This window comes from Cervus canadensis, chromosome 28, assembly GCF_019320065.1.
Source record: "Cervus canadensis isolate Bull #8, Minnesota chromosome 28, ASM1932006v1, whole genome shotgun sequence".
NCBI classification, from domain to species: domain Eukaryota; kingdom Metazoa; phylum Chordata; class Mammalia; order Artiodactyla; family Cervidae; genus Cervus; species Cervus canadensis.
In genome coordinates this window covers 37,651,332-37,672,705 of record NC_057413.1, presented here as the reverse complement: position 1 = coordinate 37,672,705, position 21,374 = coordinate 37,651,332, and the positions used below count along the sequence as shown (strand labels likewise).

The window sequence follows — 21,374 nt, the reverse complement described above, 5'->3', positions numbered from 1 at the left end:
AGTTTCCTGATCTGCTCTTGAAGTTAAAAAATAAAATCTTATTTTGATCTCTGAGTTTGTATTCATTCTTTTAAAATATTTTATTCTAGGGACTTCCCTGATGGTCCAGTGGCTGACTCCACACTCCCAGTACAGGGGGCCTGGGTTCAATCCCTGGTCAGAGAACTAGGTCTCACATGCTGCAGCTAAGAGGTCACATGTCCCAACTATAAATCTCATATGCTGAAACAAAGAACCTGCATACCACACCTACAACCCAGTGCAGACAAATACACAAATAAACATTAAAAAATAATAGTAATAGAAATAAAATACAACTTTATTCTAGTTTATTATTTATTTTAACCCTAAAAGAGTTGATGGCAACCTTCCTCAGCTATAACCCATCTGAGAGTCTTTTAGAAGCATCCCATATGGAAGGAAATTAAGTTGGCTCTAAATGTCAAAGTAATAGCCATCCCTTTTCGTAATTCCACTGTCCTTGGGCTCCTATTGTTGCAGCTGAAAAGTCTGTGGAAAACCTGTCTTTAAATTTTGCAACTTTTCATAAATTTGTCCTTACTAGGTTGATGATTTTTCTTAATACATTTGAATACTTTGGGCTTCCCTGGTGGCTCATAGGTTAAAGCATCTGTCTGCAATGCGGGAGACCTGGGTTCATTCCCTGGGTGGGGAAGATCCCCTGGAGGAGGAAATGGCAACCCACTCCAGTATTCTTGCCTGGAGAATCCCATGGACAGAGAAGCCTGGTGCACTACAGTCCATGGGGTCGCAAAGAGTAGGAAAGGACTGAACGACTTCACTCACTCACTTTGAATACTTTAAATCTGAACACTCAGATCAGTTTTCAACTCTGACAGTTTTGATAGTTTCTTTTTTAACTTTTTTTTTTTTTTTTTTTTTACTGAGTAGCAGTCACTGTGCACTGTTGAAGGTGCCACAGTATATACAATAGAAAGATCCTTGTTGTAGTGGATCCTTAGATTTATTCTATGAGAAATAGATGGACCATAGACACAGGGGAGAAAAACAGGGAAGCTGACAGAAAGCACTGGTGAGAAAAGAGGGAGGAGGTACTCAATTTTAAACAGAGGTATTAGAACAGCCTCTCTGAAACGCAACATTTGTGTGCAGGTATCATGGTAGTGGTGACTGTTCGCATAAACAAAAGAAAGCCAGAACGTCTTGGGCACAGTGAATATGACATCATTTCCTAGGAGCTAAAGTCTGAGAGATAGGCTGGGTCCAGCTTACAAAGGATCTAATGGGACCTGCAGAGAGATGGAAAGCCATTGAAGGGTTTTACAAAGTGGAAACCTCTGATTCAGTCTACATTCTCTAAATGTCTAGCCTTGTTGGTATATCATGAGTGGTTATCGATAGGAAAGAAGTAGGAGGTGTGGTTAGGGTGAGAACGCATGACATAGTTCAGGTGAGAAGTAACGGTCATTTGAACTAGGGAGATGGTAGGCAACAGAGAATAGCGCATGGATTTAGGATATGGTTTGGAGGAACAGCTGGCGAGACTTGCTGATGGGGTTTGAGAAAAAGAAGCTTTAAATATTGTTGCATGGTTGTTTGTTTGTACAAAGGGATGGATAGAGGAGACTAGAGAAGGGAAAAGCTTGGGTGGATGGGGAGTTAGGAGGTCTGGAATCCAGGCGGAGCATGGAGTAGAGTGCTGGATGACATAAGAAGCATTACTAATGCTGAAAATATAACTGGGAACTTCCCTGGTAGTCCAGTAGTTGAGACTTTGCCTTCCAATACAGGGGTGCAAATTTGATCCCTGATTGGGAAGCTAGGATTCCACATGCTTCTGGGCCAAAAAACCAAAACATTAAAAAAGAAGAAGTAGTATAGTAACAAATTCAATAAAGACTTTAAAAAATGGTCCACATCAAAAAATGTTTAAAAAAATATGAGAAAATGTAGATGGGTTCACAGATTGGAGCTCTCAGCACTCTTGAGGGGTTGGTGGCATGGAGATCCCAGGTTGGGTGAGCTGGAATAATTAGAGGTGGTCATCAGAAAAAGGGATACTTATTGTGATTTTGAAGGGGGGGAATGAAAGTCGCTCAGTCATGTCTGACTTTGCGATGCCATGCAGTCCATGGAATTCTCCAGGCCAGAATACTGGAGTGGGTAGCCTTTCCCTTCTCCAGGGGATCTTCCCAACCCAGGGATCAAACCCTGGTCTCCCATATTGCAGGAAGATTCTTTACCAGCTGAGCCACAAGGGAAGCCCAGTGGCACAAGGGAAGCCCACAATACTTATTGTGATTTTGAAGGGGGAGAGCAGATGTTATAAACAAATCAAGTCAATGACCACATGCTTAGTCAAGGTAGGATACAATATATATACATATATATACATTATATATATATACACACATTATATATTATATATGTATATATACATTATATATGTATATATAATACATTATATATGTGTGTATATATATATATATAACTGGGGCTTAGAAGGTCAAAGAACTTGAAGGCCAAAAGGAATTATCCAAATGAGTGTTGAAAGCATCAAGTATAATTGCAGAAATACTGGTGGAGAGGGAGATACTGTCTTGTACAAAAAAAAAAAAAGTGGATGACACATCAGAGAGGGTAGCAAATTGCAGAGTTCCAAAACATGATTTTTAAAGAGGTTGAGATTTGCAAAGGAAAAAGAACTAAAAATGGTTTGGAAACAGCAATGGAGAATGAAGAAGCACTTTGCTTATCTCTGTGCACTGGGATACATGGCGCATGAAATGAAATACAGCCTTGACCTGAAAGAGTTGCTAAGTTAGGTTTCACCCTTAGGAAAAGTTTCAGTAAGGAATGAATGTAGAGAAGATGCTGGTAACTGACCATGAATCCCAGAGGGCATACCAGGAAGATTTGAGAGGGCTTGCGTTTGAGCTAATGTCTTCTTACGTAAATACTATTTTCTCCTGTTTGCATCACTTTGTACTTTTGACTTTCACAGCATATATTTAAATTTCTATAGCATTGATTCTGCTTCTATTCCTTGTTCTGTATATTTGAATTATGCCATTTCTTTTTTCTTTGACATCCTGTCTCTCCTTCTTATCCTGCTTCTTTCTCCACTTTTCATTTCTTAGGGATTTCTGTTTTTACCAAGACAAATGAGATCTCCTGGAATCTTGAGATCGCCCCATATTTTCACACACTTGTGCTTCTTTTGAAAGGTCACTTTCAGGGATTTGCTTCTCGTCTGTGTTTTTAGGATGGTGCTTATTTCCCCCCTTTAATTCTGTAATTTTACTTTGCAAACATAGAATGCTCTACCAGGGTTTCAGCCTTGCTCAATTTTCTTTTCCAATAGTCCTTAGGTCAGGAACACAGGACAGGTCAGGGTAGACTCTAACTGGACACTGGGCAGGTCCTTTGGCCAAAGAGGACCCCACGCAGGCATCAAAGGACACAGAACTGGCAAGGTGCTGAGAGCAAAGTCCAAAATGGTGTGTGTTGATTAATCAAAGACAGACACTGGCTCCTCCTGAATTCAGACCTAGAACTAGAGGGGACAGACGAGGCTATTGGGAAAGGGTTGGCCAATTAGTAGTGAGAGAAGAGTTGGTAATCATGCAGGGCCATGAAAAGAAATGGTTTGTTACCAGTCTGCCTCATTCACCAAAGGCCTGCCTGTCTCATTTTACTCATCTTTGCTACAAATCCTTATCTTTAAGGGTCTGACTTGTACAGGTTCTTAGATTTACAGATTAAGGGTAGGTTGACATATGTAATTTTAATAATTGTATCTTCTTTTTGAATACTCATCCCCTATGATGTTCTGGGGTGGGTAAGGTTGTAGTTTATGATATACTTTTTTTTTTTTTGTATAAATGCTGCAAACCAGGCAGCTGGCTGCCCCCATGATCGTCATTACGATAAACATTGACATAATGAAGTCTGAGAAAACCTGAGTCAAGAAAACTGCTTTGACAACATGTATGGACCCAGAGATGATCACACTAAATGAATTAAGTCACTCAGAGAAAGACAAGTACTGTATGGTGTCAATTATACATGGACTCTAAAATATAGCATGAATGAACCTGTCTATGGAACAGACTCACAGACATAGAGAAGAGACTTGTGGTGTGTGTGGGGGGGCATGGGGGCGAGATGGAATGGGAGTTTGGTATTAACAGATTAAGTGTTTATATGTAGGTGGATAAACAACAAGGTCTGGCTGTATAGCACAGGGAACTACATTCCATGTTTTGTGATAAACCATGATGGAAAAGAATGTGAAAAAGTGTGTATAACTGTATACCTATGTCACTTTGCTGCCCAACAGAAATAAGCACAATACTGTGAATCAACTATACTTCAATAAAATAAAATTTTAAAAAGAAAACTGCTTTTTAAAATTAACCTGTTTGTTTTTCATTCACTTGAGCACAGAATCCTGTACTTTTTCTGTACTTTTATGCAATATCTGATATCTTACAGTCATTTTTAAAAGAGCATATGTACTTGGGGAAATGCCAGCTCAGTCAATTCCCCATGTCCAAAAGTTTTTATTTTCTGGCATCAGCATTGGACTCATTTTCTGAACATTAGGGTGAATTAGCGTACAAGAAGTGCATATATAATAACTGTAATTCTCAGAATGCCTGCATTTAGGAACTTTTTCTCTTTCTGCCAAGTCTACCTTGTAATACAGGAGCCGCGATTCCCATTAAGCAACCTGCCGGCTCTAGCTGACTCCCCGCCTAGTTCAGTCTCCTTGCTCTGTTCTTGCTTTTTGTTTTGTTTTCTCAAGCGTTTTAGTCTCTCAGTGGTGTAGAAGAGATTGATGAGGTTATAAAAAGAGGAGGAGTCCACTGGCTCCTTAGACATGTAGCCGTGAGTTGAAATGTTGGCAGCTTTCTTTTTCTTTTGTTTATCTAAGGACTTCCCTGGCTCAGACGGTAAAGCATCTGTCTACAGTGGGGGAGACCTGGTGTTCAATCCCAGGGTCGGGAAGATACCCTGGAGAAGGAAATGGCAACCCACTCCAGTACTATTGCATGGAACATCCCATGGATGGAGGAGACTGGTGGGCTACAGTCCATGGGGTCGCAAAGAGTAGGGCATGACTGAGCGACTTCACTTTAAGGACTTGCCTGGTGGCTCAGATAGTAAAGAATCTGCCTGCAGTACCAGAGACCTGGATCCAGTCCCTGGGTTGGGAAGATCCCCTGGAGGAAGTGGGCAGGGCAACCCAACAAGAGCTCAAGAAAGAGGGGAGCAGACAGGATTTTTCAAACTATTTTGAAACAATAGAGTTACTGACATATCACAGGCTCTGCTACTAATTGGGCTTGCAGTCTAGTTCCATGGACTTTGAACCTAATGGAAATAGTGGGTGGTCAGCCCCACTTTAAGAAGGGATCTGCTTTCAAGTTGTGTGTGTGTAACTTCCTAAGGATTTGAGGGAGACAGAGTAACTGCCTGTCAAACAATGGTCAAGTTGGATTTTATACCTGGACCTGACTTTCAATAGCATCAACATTTTAAGCTAAAAAACTAAGATTCTGAATATGCAATCTTACACATAAGAGAATAAATTGAACATTATGAATATGTGATAGTGTGGTCTCAAAAAGACCTGAAATCATGCCACATGGGGAGATAAATCTCCTCTTCCAACATAAACAGAATATTATGATGCTATGGATATCTGAGGATATACATGTTTGCATAAACCAGTTCTTTCTTTTAAAATATTTCCCTATATACAGAAACAAATCACCAAGAAAATAATCACTAAAATTATGAAATCAAGACATAAACTCCAACTGTTAGTAGATATCAAATAATGAAAAACCTAAAATGATTTTAAAAACTGCTATAAGGATTAAGAAATACCTCAAAACTCAGTGGAAGAGAAGAAAATGACAACTGACAAAACAATTTCTCTTTGTCACTTCAACATGTGTGCCTGCTTTGAAATTTAAATAGTGAACTTATTAATAACATTTTGACCAGAATATGAAACTAATCAACTGCTTTGGCAGTATATGCAAACCAATTATTTTTCAAGAAATCTTAGTAAAGGAAACTTTGTGAGGAATGTAGAAGGGGGCAACAATCAGATGTCAGAAGAAGAACATAATGAGTTGCTTTAATGTTGCATATTTGAGTGAGAATACTCTTGAAGTTCCCTTAAAACATTTAGTAAATTAAGCTAAAATGTTGATGATTTATCAAAGCAAAGAAAGATGTATTTCTATCTAAATTACATTTTGGAATCACTAAGCTCTTTACATTTTGTTTTTAAGACTTTCCTTTTTCCACTGGGATTTTCTGAGAATTAATGAGAAAAAGCTGTGAAGTTTTTCTCGTGACTGTTACTGAAAAAATAATAGGGCTGTGTTTTGGTGTAGCCCTATTTCCCTCTGAGTTCTCTAGGGATTGAATGCAGAGTTGAATACTGTGGAGGGAAATAGATGATGGCTTTGTTTTCAAGCTTATTGGGGAAAATAAAAATTTTATTTACCAGGATATCACCCTTCTTCCCTGGTGCCTCAGCTGGTAAAGAATCTGCCTGAAATGCAGGAGACCTGGGTTTGATCCCTGGGTTGGGGAGATCCCCTGGAGAAAGGGAAGGATACCCACTTCAGTATTCTGACCTAGAGAATTCCACGGACTGTATAGTCCATGGGGTTGCAAAGAATCAGACAGGACTGAGTGACTTTTACTTTCAATTTTTCTTCCCCCCTTCTTACCCCACCTCTCTCCACCTCACCATAGCCTGAGGCTTCAAGAAGAAAAAGAGCTTTCTCATTTTTCAAAGTTAAAAGTTAACACAACCATAGCTGGCTTACTCTATTCTAATTAAACAGAGCATTTCTGTGGATGATTCAGATTTTCTGTGGAATGTGGGGAGTAGAGGAAAAGGCAAAATCATCAGAAATAGGTTTTTAAGATACTTTCTTTGGTTAATATAGTACATTACTATTCATTTGAGCAGAAATTATTCCCTTAGAAAAAAAATTCTTGATCCTACATTAAAGCAATGTGGAAAATATAAATGTGGAGACCTATAGAATAATCTGTGTAATAACCTCCCTACCTCTCCTCGACTTTAACTTAAGTTTCCCAATATCCAGTAGGAAAAATATTTAACATTTGAAATATGATAGACCTGGATTTCCTGATAGTTCAATGGTTAAGACTTTGTCTTCCAGTGCAGGGGGTATGGATTCAGTCCCTGGTTGGCGCTAAGATCTCATATACTTGGGGCCAAGAAAAACAAAACAAAACAAAACATAAAACAGAAGCCATGTTGAAGCAAATTCAACACAGACTTTAAAAATGGTCTACATCAAAAACATCTTTAAAAAAACAATAGACCACGGAGCTCTATGGAACTATGTGATGGTCCCATGGAAATTTGTCACTTGGTTCCATTAGTGCTATATGGGAAAGTAACAGAATACACTTACCGCCAAAGTTTCAGCGGAGTACAGAGAGCTTTTGAGGCTCCTTCCGACCTGCCACCTCCAAGTCAACGTGCAGTCTTCCCCAGTAAGGACACCACTTTACTTGTTCAAGCTTCTGCAGAAATGACTGTCAAACTAAAAAATATATATATAGTAAATAATAGTATGTGTATCACTCATTATTCTAAATACTTTATACAAATAAGTTTAAAAAAATCAACCCAAAGCGGTATGTACCTTTATTATTCCAGTATGTTAGGCAAAATTATCAGATGTTCTGTGAAATTCTTTTCTCCTGCCCCCTCAGTCCTTTCAGTGAGTTCAGGTGGGACCTGCAGCTTGCTTCTAACTCAGAATAAGGGAAAGGTGAAGACATTTTGCAGGTGAAATTAAAAGGTCCCTAATCAGCTGATGTTGAGTTGATGAAAAGGGAGCATCTCCTTGGTGAGCCTGACCTTATCAGGTGAGCCCTTTAAAAGAGGGCTCAGCCTTTTCCTGAGAGAAGAGACTGGAGGTGGGAGGGACTCTCTTTTCTGGCCTTGGAGCACTCATTCAGGTACTGTTTGTGGAGAGGCAGTCTTAAGATCTGAGGGTTTCAGTCTTTCAACGTCAAGGAAATGAACTCTGTCAAGCACTTGAATAATTGTTGAAGAGAATGGAGCCTGGTTGACACCCCTGGGTTTGTGGCAACTTGTTTCACAGCAGTAGATCATTAATACCTCCCACTTTGGGTTTCCCAGGTGGTTCAGTGGTAAAGAATCCGACTACCAATGCAGGAGACACAGGAGACGTAGGTTCGATCCTTGGGTCAGGAAGATTCCCTGGAGTAGAAAATGGCAGCCCACTCCAGTATTCTTGTCTGGGAAACCCCTGGACAAAGGAGTCTGGTGGGTTACAGTCCATGGGGGCGCAAAGAGCTGGACACAACTGAGCTCACGCCATAGCACATGCATCCTGTTTTACAGACATGAAAACCAAAAAATAACCTGCAACTCGTTTGCAGCTAGTTTAATGGAAAACCAAGAATCAATTCCAGGCAGCCTGAATCCAGGGCTGCATGAGTTACCATTTTGCTTTAAAAAAAAAAAAAATGATTAAAACTTATAGGCAACAGAGGCAGCTATAGCAAATACATGACATTGAATGTGTAACACATGTTAAAACTGTGTATCAAATAGTAAAGCTTTCCAATAAAACAAAATTATTTTGAGCAGCAATGGACTTATTTTCTGAAAAAATTGTTTTGAGCAGTTAAGACTTTCAATGATTGCAGACTACTGAAATTTAAAATAGGATATCTGTAAATTATTGATTGCTAATGATAGTAAATAAAGAATGTCACGGTCATCAGCTATTACAGCCACAGCTAAAGGTGAGCTGATGAGTCCTGAAGGGACTCAGGATGTGAAAACAGGATGCTGGCCCCAGAGAGCTGAGGTGCATATCAAAGAAATGATTGCAGGGAGCCCAGACTCTTGCATCTTCCCATACATAGAAAAGCACTAAATTCCTTAACTTGGGATATCTGATTTTCTTTAATTAACAATAATCTTTTGATGTTCAGATAACCTGCCCTTTATTGCAACACTTCTATATACCTTGGCTCCCCACCAAACATCCTCAGAGCAGTTCTCTCAGGCTTACTTGAGGTTCTGCCTCCCAGACTTGAACCATTAAAACATTCCTGACATTTACATTGTGAATAATTTTTTTTTAGTTGACACTAATTGTATAATTAAAACTTCTTTTCCTCAAAGTTGTTTTACTTTCTACATGTAAAATCTCATTAGACAATTCTAATAAGTTAAAATTTCTGCTTAAAATTATATTGTACCTAATAAAATGGAAATCTAACTTTAAAAATAGGAATATTTATGGTAGACCCTTGGGCTCAGCTGGTAAAGAGTCTACCTGCAATTCGGGAGACATGGATTTGATCCCTGGGTTGGAAAGATCCCCTGGGGATGGGAAAGGTTACCTACTCCAGTGTTCTTGCCTGGAGAATTCCATGGACTGTAGAGTCCGTGGGGTCGAAAAGAGTTGGACACAACTGAGTGACTTTCACTTTCATTTTCTGCAACATTAGGGCTTTCCAGATGACACAGTGATCAAAAATCCACCTGCCAATGCAGGAGACAGGAGACATGGGTTTCATCCCTGGGTCGGGAAGATCCCCTGGAGTAGGAAATGGCAACCCACTACAGTACTCTTGCCTGAAGAATTCCCTGGACAGAGGAGCCTGGTGGGCTACAGTCTATGGGGTCTCAAAGAGCCGGACATGACTGAGTGACTGAACACACAAGCACACAATTCAGTGTTAAGGGGCAAAGTGGCTTCTTTAAGAATGAGATAACTACCAAAGAAGTATTTTTAAATAGTAAAATTTTCAAAAGGCATTTGAGTCTCACAAGGGATTTTTCTTGACATTTAAGATTCCTTTGTCTTTAAAAACTGAAAGACCTATTTTTAAGCCCTTCGGCATGGTACTGAGAGCTTTAGTTAATTAAAATTAAATGGTCTACTGTAAACTGATAGACTGTGAGCAGTTTTGCTTTAACTATAAATTGCTTTCTTGTGAGTTAATATCTGAACAATATTTTTGTGTAAAGCTTTAAATTAAAGCATGCCATTCTGATTTATATGTGACAATGATGGTTAGTGAATCTTAAAGAAAACTCGAATGTTTCAAGGACTTTAGCACTAGGATAGTCAGGATAATAAGCCCACTAACATGACAAAATACCTCAAACTCTGGTCTGAATGTTTAATGCATGTGTGTTTAATGCCATGTTCTATTTTTAGCCAACTTCTCACTTAAAAAGGCTTTGATAAGCCATTAACCTCAGTTCCACTTGCAATAAAATACTAATTAAACACTCGTGGAGTACCTCATTTCCTGTACAAATGAAGTTGGCACGGTAAACCAGTTACTGAATGAATAGCAGCTGTAACCCAGCAGACCCCTATGGGGCCTTCCCCTATATCTGCTTTAGCTCTTCTCGGAAATACCAAGATAACAGTGAAAGTGAAAGTGTTAGTCACTCAGTCATATCTGACTCTTTGCTCAGATGGTAAAGATAATAGTATCTGATGCAAATTTCCCAAGTTGTTTTGCCGATCTAAAAACCTCCCCCACCAAATGGAATAACTACTAGAGGGCCCCCTTAACCCCTGTGATGCCAGCTGCTGCCTCATCATCTGCCATTTGGAGGACTGCACAAGCAGACCATGTACCCTGCAACTCCTGCTCTCCCCCCTGTCCTTTAAAAATGCTCTGCCTAAATCCTTGGGGAGCTTGAGGCTTTTCAGGGCATGAGCCACCTCATCCCCTTGCTTGGCCTTGCGATAAACCTCTCTCTGCTCCAAAATCCTAAGTTCCCCTTTGTTTGGCCTCACTGTGCATCAGGCACATGAACTTGCTTTAACAACAGGAAGAATTTAACTCAAGCATGAAGGTGGGCTTTTGCAATATTGTGAGAACCCCATGAAATGCCCCTGAGAGGCTGGTGGAGAGAGGCAATCTGATGATTGTACGCCATGATATTCTGTTTGTCAGAGTAATAATCAAGTCTTTCTTGAATATCCGCTCTCTGCACAGCTTTATATTTGGCTTCTCTTTGCCCTGCCTCATTGGATGGGTAGCAACTGCAAAAACTTCTTGTCAACTAGTTTATGGTCTGAAGATTCCATCACAACTATACAAAATAAAGCATTTCATGAATTCTAGGATATTAAGGATGTCTCATGTTAAAGATTTTCACTCACCTTCGCTTTTTTCCCTCTTAACTCTTCCTCCTCCCTCTGACCTACTCACTCATCTGCTCCTCACCCCTAATTACTGGGAGAAGATTCTTTTATAACCATGGCCATAGGCCAGGCATGAGTATTGAATAGAGAAGTAAACGCTGAAGTTGAATTAATGGTGAAGAGTTTTCTGGATAAGACTCACATGTACATTGACCCACTTCTTGACTTTCATGTTCAGCTGTGACAAGTCAGAGGAATTTTTTGATCCATTCTGTCTCCTCATCTGTGAAATAGGCTTATGGCCTTGACTCCATTTTATTCATTTTTAATGCCTTGAAAATATGACTGCAGATGATAACTTGGACTTCAGCCTGGTGTCTTTCATTTAGTAATTTCAGTCAATATGAACTCCAACTGAAAAATGACATAATGCCATTTTAAAATACAGTGATGCTCATTTGCAAAGCCAAAGGGAAAGATCAAGTAAGATTATGCAAAAATGTCTCTGATTCTCAAGCAGGTATTTGCACAATTGGGTTATCAAATGAAGCTGACCTTAAGGGCTTAGCCTAGAACATAAACAGCTTGCATAAATTCTAGCAGTAGAGCTCCTCATGTGACCTTTCCTTTTTTTAGAAAAAGACAAATCCTGGAGATTTCAGCAGAGATAGCAGAATTCACAGAACTGTCTCTGAAGTAGATTTAATTTAAAAGCCTTTATGCTAAGTAAAACCACCTTACTAGTAGTGTGATTGTTGCCTATAGCCTTCTACATTTCTTCTATTCATTACTGGCATAAATTATGTCAATTATTTTATAGTTTACTGTTTTTGTATTTGCAGTAAAACATGGATTTTAATTTCATTGATTCAACAGTGAAAGTAACAGAAGGCTCAGTGTTCCAGGCCAAAGATTCATCAAAGATTGCCTCTTTATGAAGGCTTTCCCTCTGTGAAGGTTATCTCCTTCACAGGGCTGTCTTACTTATTTTTCAGTGATTCTCAAACATTAATGTGTGTGTGAAAAAATTACCTGGAGGACATGCTAAAACACTGATTACTGAATGTCATCCCTAAAACTTGTCTTTATTTCATCTGGTGTAGGCTCGAGAATTTGCATTTATATCAAATTTCCAGATTCTTCTGGTCTGACATAAAGTTGAGAACTACCACTACATTAGTTTTGCTGCATTTCTACAAGCTATTTTTTATGGAAAAAAAAATTATATTCAGTAGCGCATTGACTCATCCAATCTATTTTTAAAAGATTATCCCCCATGGAGGAGAAGTACTCTTGCAATGGCACCTAATAGTAATAATAACTAATATTTGTTTTTTAAATTATCATCTATCTTAGAAAGATATTGCTATAGCTTGTCTTCATTGCAGCATTATTTACAGCCGCCAATTGCAGCATGGAAACCCCCTACACATGCATATATATATACATGCCTACATCCACTGTTGTTCAGTTGCCAAGTCATGTCTGATTCTTGGTGACCCCATGGACTACACTTGCATGCATACAAAATGGAATATTATTCAGTCGTAAAAGATGGGGAGCCTGCTGTTTTCAACAACATAGATGCACATTAAAGGAATTATGTTGAATGAAATATCGGACAGAGAAAGACAAATATTGCATTATCTCACTCACATGTGCATCTAAAAAATTCGTAGATTATAAAACAGATTGGCGGTTGCCAATGGCAGGGCATGGAGGTCGCAGGTGGGTAAAACGGGTAAAGGGAGTCATCTTTATAGCTGAAAGGAGTTATAAAGGAGTTATCTCTATAACTGAAAGATAAAAACTTTCAGTTAGAAGATAAGTAAGTCCTGATGATACTATCCACAGCATGGTGACTATAGTTAACAATATTTTATTATATATTTGAAAGTTGCTAAGAGAGTAGATCTTACGAGATCTTACAAGCTCTCACCATAAGAGAAAGTGTAACTGTGGGAAGATACATGTTAACAAAACTTGTGGTAATCAGTTTGCAATAGACAGTCATAGCAAATCATATTGCACAGCTAAAAAATACCATGTTATGCATCAACTGTATCTTGAATAAATTGCTATCTGCTATGCATGTCTGTATTCATTTAAATATTACAATAATGCTATAGGGTTGTTACTATTATCTGATTTACAGATGAGAAAAGTATATCATAGAGAGTTTAAGGTTACAGTTAGGAGATGGTATATCAGATTTGAACTTTATTATTTTTATTATATATTATGCTGCTGCTGCTGCTGCTAAGTCGCTTCAGTTGTGGCTGACTCTGTGCCACCCCACAGACGGCAGCCCACCAGGCTCCACCGTCCGTGGGATTCTCCAGGCAAGAACACTGGAGTGGGTTGCCATTTCCTTCTCCACCCATGAAAGTGAAAAGTGAAAGTGAAGTTGCTCAGTCGTGTCCGACTCTTCGGGACTGCAGCCTACCAGGCTCCTCCGTCCATGGGAATTTCCTGGCAAGAGTACTGGAGTGGGTTGCCTTTGCCTTCTCCGATTATATATTATAGTTATATATTATTATAATATGTTATTATAACTCCAGAGCGCCCACCCTTAATTACTAGACTATTGCCATGGACTGATTTATGTCCCCCTTGGACTGTAGCCTACCAGGCTCCTCCCTCCATGGGATTTTCCAGGCAAGAATACTGGAGCCGGTTGCCATTTCCTTCTTTAGGGGATCTTCCCGACCCAGGGATTGAACCCGGGTCTCCCTCATTGCAGGCAGACGCTTTAACCTCTGAGCCACCAGGGAAGCCCAAAATCCATATATTGAAATCCTAACCCCCAAAGAGCTTTATTTAGAGGTAGGATTCTTAAGAGTTAATTAGGGCTAAATAATGTCACACAGAGGCTTTCCAGGTAGCGCTAGTGGTAAAGAACCAATGCGGGAGATTGAAGAGACTCGGGTTTGATCCCTGGTCTGGAGAGATCTCCTGGAGGAGGGCACAGCAACCCACTCCAGTATTCTTGCTTGGAGAATCTCTTTGAAAGAGGAACCTGGCAGGCTACAGTCCATAGGGTTGTGCAGAGTTGGACACAACTGAAGCAACTTAGCAGGCATGAAAGGTCACATAGAGTGAAAGTCACTCAGTCATGTCTGACTTATTGTGACCCCATTCCAGTCCATGGAATTCTCCAGGCCAGAAAACTGGAGTGGGTAGCTGTTCCCTTCTCCAAGGGATCTTCCCAACCCAGGGATGGAACCCAGGTCTCCCACACTGCAGGTGGATTATTTACCAGCTGAGCCACAAGGGAAGCCCAAGGTCGCACTGGTGGCAGCCTACTCTGACAGGCTGGTGCCTTTATAAAAAGAGGAAAAGATGTCTCTCTTACTTTTCACAAGGCCACGAGGCAGAGAAGCACCATGCCAGCATCCAGATCTCAGACTTCTGGTCTTCAGACCTATGAGGAAAAAATTTCTATTTTTTTAAACCATCCAATCTACGGTATCTTGTTACAGCAGCCCAATCCAAGACAACCATTTTGCCCCCAAAATATATAATTTATTTACAAAATTTAATCTATGCTTCAAAATTGCATTTTCTGTAATCTTCTTGAATGGTATTAGTCTTTCTAGTCTCTATATATTTGTCTTCAAGTAAGTAAAGGCAAAGCACACGGTATTCTTATTCATAAGAAAAACCTGTGCTAATATCCGTGGTTTCTTTGGTCCCTTGAAGTGTGAGTATCTGAGTAGCAAAGGCATTAGTAATCATTTTAATCTGGTACTTCTGGAATAAGAGAAAGAAAGATATTATTAGATATGCTTTCTCTCTAGCATATCTCCTCACTATGAATTTCCTTGCTATTTCTGCTGCAATATTTTTCCTTAAAAAAAAAAGAGTGCAACTGATTTATAGTGTTGTGTTATTTTCAGCTGAATGATGAAATGAATCAGCTATGCATGCTCAGTCATGTCCAACTCTTTGTGACCCCCATGGACTGTAACCCACCAATCTCTGCTGTTCATGGGATTTTTCAGTTAAGAATAATGGAGTGAGTTGACATTTTCTACTCTGGTGGTTCCTCCTGACCCAGGATCAAACCCATGTCTCCTGCGTCTCCGGCATATGCATACATGAATCCACTCCCTCTTGGACCTCCTTCTCACCCTCCCCTGCTCCATCCCACCCATCTAGGTCCCATCTAGGTCATCCCACCCATCTAGGTCATAACAGAGCACCAAGCTGAGCTCCCAGTTTTATTTAGCAGCTTCCCACTAGCTATCTATTTTGCACATGGTAGTATATTCATGTCAAGCCTAATATACCATTTCATCCCACCCTCCACTTTCCCCACTGTGTCCACATGTCATTTTTCTACGTCTGTGTCTCTATTCCTGCCCTGGAACTAGGTTTCTGCTGCAATTTAAATCATACTCCTTGGTTAGTGCAGAATTGTTTGATGATTCAAATGGATTTTGACCTTGAAAGTGATGCGTTGGTGTAGGCAAATTAATTCAGACTCTTCAACACTCCACATGCTCCTTATTGCTTGGAACTAGAAAGAAGTTTCCGGAGAAAACAGAGCTGGTTCATAAAACAGCAGAATGGCAGTTAACAAGTAAATGTCCTACACTTAACTGGGGCAGAAAGAGGGGAAACTGACCCTGAAAGTGTGTATGAAACAGATGGAAATGGTTTGTGGCAGTAAAAATTAATCTGAATACAGCATTGATGAGAAATGTTTGGTTAACATATATACTCGTCATCCATGGATTAAATATATTTTTCATTAAGTTATGTCATATCTATGCTGCTGCTGCTAAGTCGCTTCAGTCCTGTCCAACTCTGTGCGACCCTATAGACGGCAGCCCACCAGGCTCGCCCGTCCCTGGGATTCTCCAGGCAAGAACACTGGAGTGGGTTGCCACTTCCTTCTCCAGTCATATCTATGGTAACGTGCGTAAATGTTAAGTGTTCAGCTCAGTAAATTTTACACTCAGCCTAATATTTTAGAACATGACTACAGAACACTTCACATTTGGTAACCCCAAATACCCCACCTCCTGTCACCATAGATTAGCTTTGCTCTCTTTGAACGTCACATAAGTACTCCTATGTCCAGATTCTTTCATTCTGCTTAATGTCTGTGAGACATTTACAGCAGTTCATTCCTCCTTAAACTTCCAGTGATTCTGTAGTTTTCAAGTGTATGAATATATCACATTTTATTGATTTCTCTCTGGATGGTATTTACAGTTTTTGCAAGTTATAAAGTATTTTGTTTGCTTGCATTTGCTTTTGGTTTTGGTGAGAACATTTAAAATTTAATTATACATGTTAGCAACTGGAGTCACCATGTAATATATTATAGCCTCAGATCTTGTGTCTTTCTTCTTCATCTTTTACCTGAAACTATATATATTTTTTCCCAGTCTTTCCCTGTTTCCCTCACCCACCCTACCCCTAGTAACCACTGTTCAACTGTTTCTATACACTGGATTTTCTTTTTTGTTTTTCATAGATAAGTAACACCATGCTGTATGTATCTTCCTCTGACTTATTTCAATTAGTACAATGCCCTCAAAGTCCATCCACGTTATTGCAAATGTCAGAATTTTCTTCTTTCACATGGTTGGATAATATTCCATTGTGGATAACATATATACATACCACATCAGTTAGATTATTTCTGCACCTTTGCTACTTTGAATAACCCCGTATAGTAAACATACGGTGCAGACAACCCTATTTTCATTTTCTGGATATGTACGCAGAAGGGAGGTTGCTGGACCATATAGTAGTTTTCTTTTTCATTTTTTGAGAAAACTTCATTCTGCTTTCCATAGTGGCTGTACCAATTTATGGGAGTGGCTGCTGCGTGGGGCACAGGAGGGCCAAGAGGAGCTACTCCACGTTCAAGGTCAGGAGGGGCGGCCGTGAGAAGATACCCCTTGTCCAAGGTAAGGAGCAGCGGCTGCACTTTGCTGGAGCAGCCGTGAAGAGACACCCCACGTCCAAGGTAAGAGAAAACCAAGTAAGACGGTAGGTGTTGCAAGAGGGCATCAGAGGGCAGACACACTAAAACCATAATCACAGAAAACAGGCAAATCTGATCACACAGACCACAGTCTTGTCTAACTCAATGAAACTAAGCCATGCCGTGTGAGGCCACCCAAGACGGTCGGGTCATGGTGGAGAGGTCTGACAGAATGTGGTCCACTAGAGAAGGGAATGGCAAACCACTTCAGTATTCTTGCCTTGAGAACCCCATGAGCAGTATGAGAAGGCAAAATGATAGGATACTGAAAGAGGAACTCCCCAGGTCGGTAGGTACCCAATATGCTACTGGAGATCAGTGGAGAAATAACTCCAGAAAGAATGAAGGGATGGAGCCAAAGCAAAAACAATACCTAGTTGTGGATGGGACTGGTGATAGAAGCAAGGTCCGATGCTGTAAAGAGCAATATTGCATAGGAACCTGGAATGTTAGGTCCATGAATCAAATTGGAAGTGGTCAAACAGGAGATGACAAGAGTGAATGTCGACCTACTAGGAATCAGCAAACTAAAATGGACTGGAATGGGTGAATTTAACTCAGATGACCATTATATCTACTACTTGGGCAGGAATCCTTAGAAGAAATGGAGCCATCATAATCAACAAAAGAGTCTGAAAGGCAGTACTTGGATGCAATCTCAAAAACGACAGAATGATCTCTGTTCATTTCCAAGGCAAACCATTCAATATCATGGTAATCCAAGCCTATGCCCCAACTAGTAACGCTGAAGAAGCTGAAGTTGAATGGTTCTATGAAGACCTATAAGACCTTTTAGACCTAACACCCAAAAAAGATGTCATTTTCATTATAGGGGACTGGAATGCAAAAGTAGGAAGTCAAGAAACACCTGGAGTAACAGGCGAATTTGGCCTTGGAGTACAGAATGAAGCAGGGCAAAGCTAATAGAGTTTTACCAAGAGAATGCACTGGTCATAGCAAACACCCTCTTCCAACAACACAAGAGAAGACTCTACACATGGTCATCACCAGATGGTCAACACCGAAATCAGATTGATTATATTCTTTGTAGCCAAAGATGGAGAAGCTCTATACAGTCAGCAAAAACAAGACCGGGAGCTGACTGTGGGCTCAGATCATGAACCCCTTATTGCCAAATTCAGACTTAAACTGAAGAAAATAGGGATAACCACTAGACCATTCAGGTATGACCTAAATCAAATCCTTTATGACTATACAGTCGAAGTGAGAAATAGATTTAAGGGACTAGATCTGATAGACAGAGAGCCTGATGAACTATGGATGGAGGTTCGTGACATGGTACAGGAGACAGGGATCAAGACCATCCCCACGGAAAAGAAATGCAAAAAGGCAAAATGGTTCTCTGAGGAGGCCTTACAAATAGCTGTGAAAAGAAGAAAAGCGAAAAGCAAAGGAGAAAAGGAAAGATATTCCCATTTGAATGCAAAGTTCCAAAGAATAGCCAGGAGAGATAAGAAAGCCTTCCTCAGTGATCAATGCAAAGAAATAGAGGAAAACAACGGAATGGGAAAGACTAGAGATCTCTTCAAGAAATTTAGAGATACCAAGGGAACACTTCATGCAAAGATGGGCTCAATAAAGGACAGAAATGGTATGAACCTAACAGAAGCAGAAGATATGAAGAGGTGGCAAGAATACACAGAAGAACTATACAAAAAAGATCTTCATGACCCAGATAATCACAATGGTGTGATCACTCACCTACAGCCAGACATCCTGGAATGTGAAGTCAAATGGGCCTTAGGAAGCATCACTACGAACAAAGCTAGTGGATATGATGGAATTCCAGTTGAGCTATTTCAAATCCTGAAAAATGATTCTGTGAAAGTGTGACACTCAATATGCCAGCAAATTTGGAAAAGTCAGCAGTGGCCACAGGACTGGAAAAGATCCGTTTTCATTCCAATCCCTAAGAAAGGCAATCCCAAAGAATGCTCAAACTACCACACAATTGCACTCATCTCACACACTAGTAAAGTAATGCTCAAAATTCTCCAAGCCAGACTTCAACAATATATGAAGTGTGAACTTCCAGATGTTCAAACTGGTTTTAGAAAAGCCAGAGGAACCAGAAATCAAATTGCCAACATCCGCTGGATCATCGAAAAAGCAAGAGAGTTCCAGAAAAATATGTACTTCTGCTTTACTGACTATGCCAAAGCCTTTGACTGTCTGGATCACAATAAACTGTGGAAAATCTGAAAGAGATCGGAATACCAGACCACCTGATCTGCCTCTTGAGAAACCTGTATGCAGGTCAGGAAGCAACAGTTAGAACTGGACATGGAACAACAGACTGGTTCCAAATCGGAAAAAGAGTACGTCAAGGCTGTATATTGTCACCCTGCTTATTTAATTTGTATGCAGAGTACATCATGAGAAACACTGGGCTGGAAGAAGCACAAGCTGGAATCAAGATTGCCAGGAGAAATATCAATAACCTCAGATATGCAGATGACACGACCCTTATGGCAGAAAGTGAAGAGGAACTAAAAAGACTCTTGATGAAAGTGAAAGAGAAGAGTGAATATGTTGATCTAAGCTTAACATTGAGAAAACTAAGATCACGGCATCTGATCCCATCACCTTGTGGGAAATAGATGGGGAGACAGTGGAAACAGTGTCAGACTTTATTTTTTTGGGCTCCAAAATCACTGCAGATGGTGATTGCAGCCATGAAATTAAAAGACGCTTACTCCTTGGAAGGAAAGTTATGACCAACTTAGACAGCATATTAAAAAGCAGAGACATTACTTTGCCAACAAAGGTCCATCTGGTCAAGGCTATGGTTTTTCCGGTGGTCATGTATGGGTGTGAGAGTTGGACTGTGAAGAAAGCTGAGCGCCGAAAAATTGATGCTTTTGAACTGTGGTGTTGGAGATGACTCTTGAGAGTCCCTTGGACTGCAAGGGGATCCAACCAGTCCATCCTAAAGGAAATCAGTCCTGGGTGTTCATTGGAAGGACTGATGCTGAAGCTGAAACGCCAATACTCTGGCCACCTCATGCGAAGAGTTGACTTGTTGGAAAAGACCCTGATGCTGGGAGGGATTGGGGGGCAGGAGGAGAAGGGGACAACAGAGGATGAGATGGCTGGATGGCATCACCGACTCGATGGGCGTGAGTTTGAGTAAACTCCGGGAGTTTGCGATGGACAGGGAGGCCTGGAGTGCTGCGATTCATGGGGTCACAAAGAATCGGACACGACTGAGCGACTGAACTGAACTGAACTGTACCAATTTACATTCCCACCCTAGGCAGTACACAAGTGTTCCCTGTTCTCCACATTCTCACCGACATTTGCTGCCTCTTGTCTTCGATGATAATCACCCTAACAGGTATGAGGTGATATCTCATTGTCATTGTGACTTATATTTCCCTGATGAATAGTGATGTGGAGCATCTTTTCATGTACCTATCAGCCCCGTGTATGTCTTCTTTGGGGAAAAAAAGAAAAGAATAGTAGAGTATGTTAATATTACACTAACCTTTCTGCTCTACATAATTTGCTAAAATGTAGTATACTTCAGTATGCATTTGTATCCTCATAGAAGTACTCTAATATTTTTCAATTTGGTATCTTCTTTGGATGGTTAGGATGTTTGCTTTATTACTGATTCTGACAATATCCTAAAAACCTTGAGTTTAAAGATATTTCCAAGAACCTTGGGACTCTTCAGTAACTGAGCCTCTTCTGAACCCATGGACCAATCAGCCACTCTAGCCCATTGTTGAAAGAAGCCCCCCACACATGTAAAGTTCTTAGAGGCACCAAGACAGGCTTTGACAGACCTTGTGTACTCAAGAATCTTCGCAGGTTCTATTGGACGTATTTTCTTTTAGGAATGAAGTAAAATTTTCCCATTTTGAGCCATTCTTTTATGTAAATTCTACAGAATTAATGTAACATATTTTAAAAGAAATAGTTTTGTAAATATTTAATATTCTGCTAATTTGATTTTGAACTGCAAATGTCAATTATTCTGTTTTGGGGGGAGTTATGTTTTCTTCTGGGTTTCTCTGGTGGCTCAGCTGGTAAAGAATCTGCCTGTGATATGGGAGACCTGGGTTTGATCCCTGGATCAGGAAGATCCCCTGGAGAAGGGAATGGCAACCCACTCCAATATTCTTGCTGGAGAATTCCAT

At 40.2% G+C, this 21,374-nt stretch overlaps 1 long non-coding RNA gene across 1 annotated transcript; it reads right to left on the bottom strand.

Moving 5' to 3' along the window:
- Nucleotides 1–449: 449 nt before the first annotated feature.
- Nucleotides 450–20,646, bottom strand: LOC122429529. The gene is made up of 3 exons (XR_006266053.1): nucleotides 20,565–20,646; nucleotides 17,787–17,788; nucleotides 450–460 (listed from the first exon to the last, which is right to left on the bottom strand). It is a non-coding gene; the product is annotated as an uncharacterized LOC122429529 (long non-coding RNA).
- Between the last annotated feature and the right edge of the window lie 728 nt (nucleotides 20,647–21,374).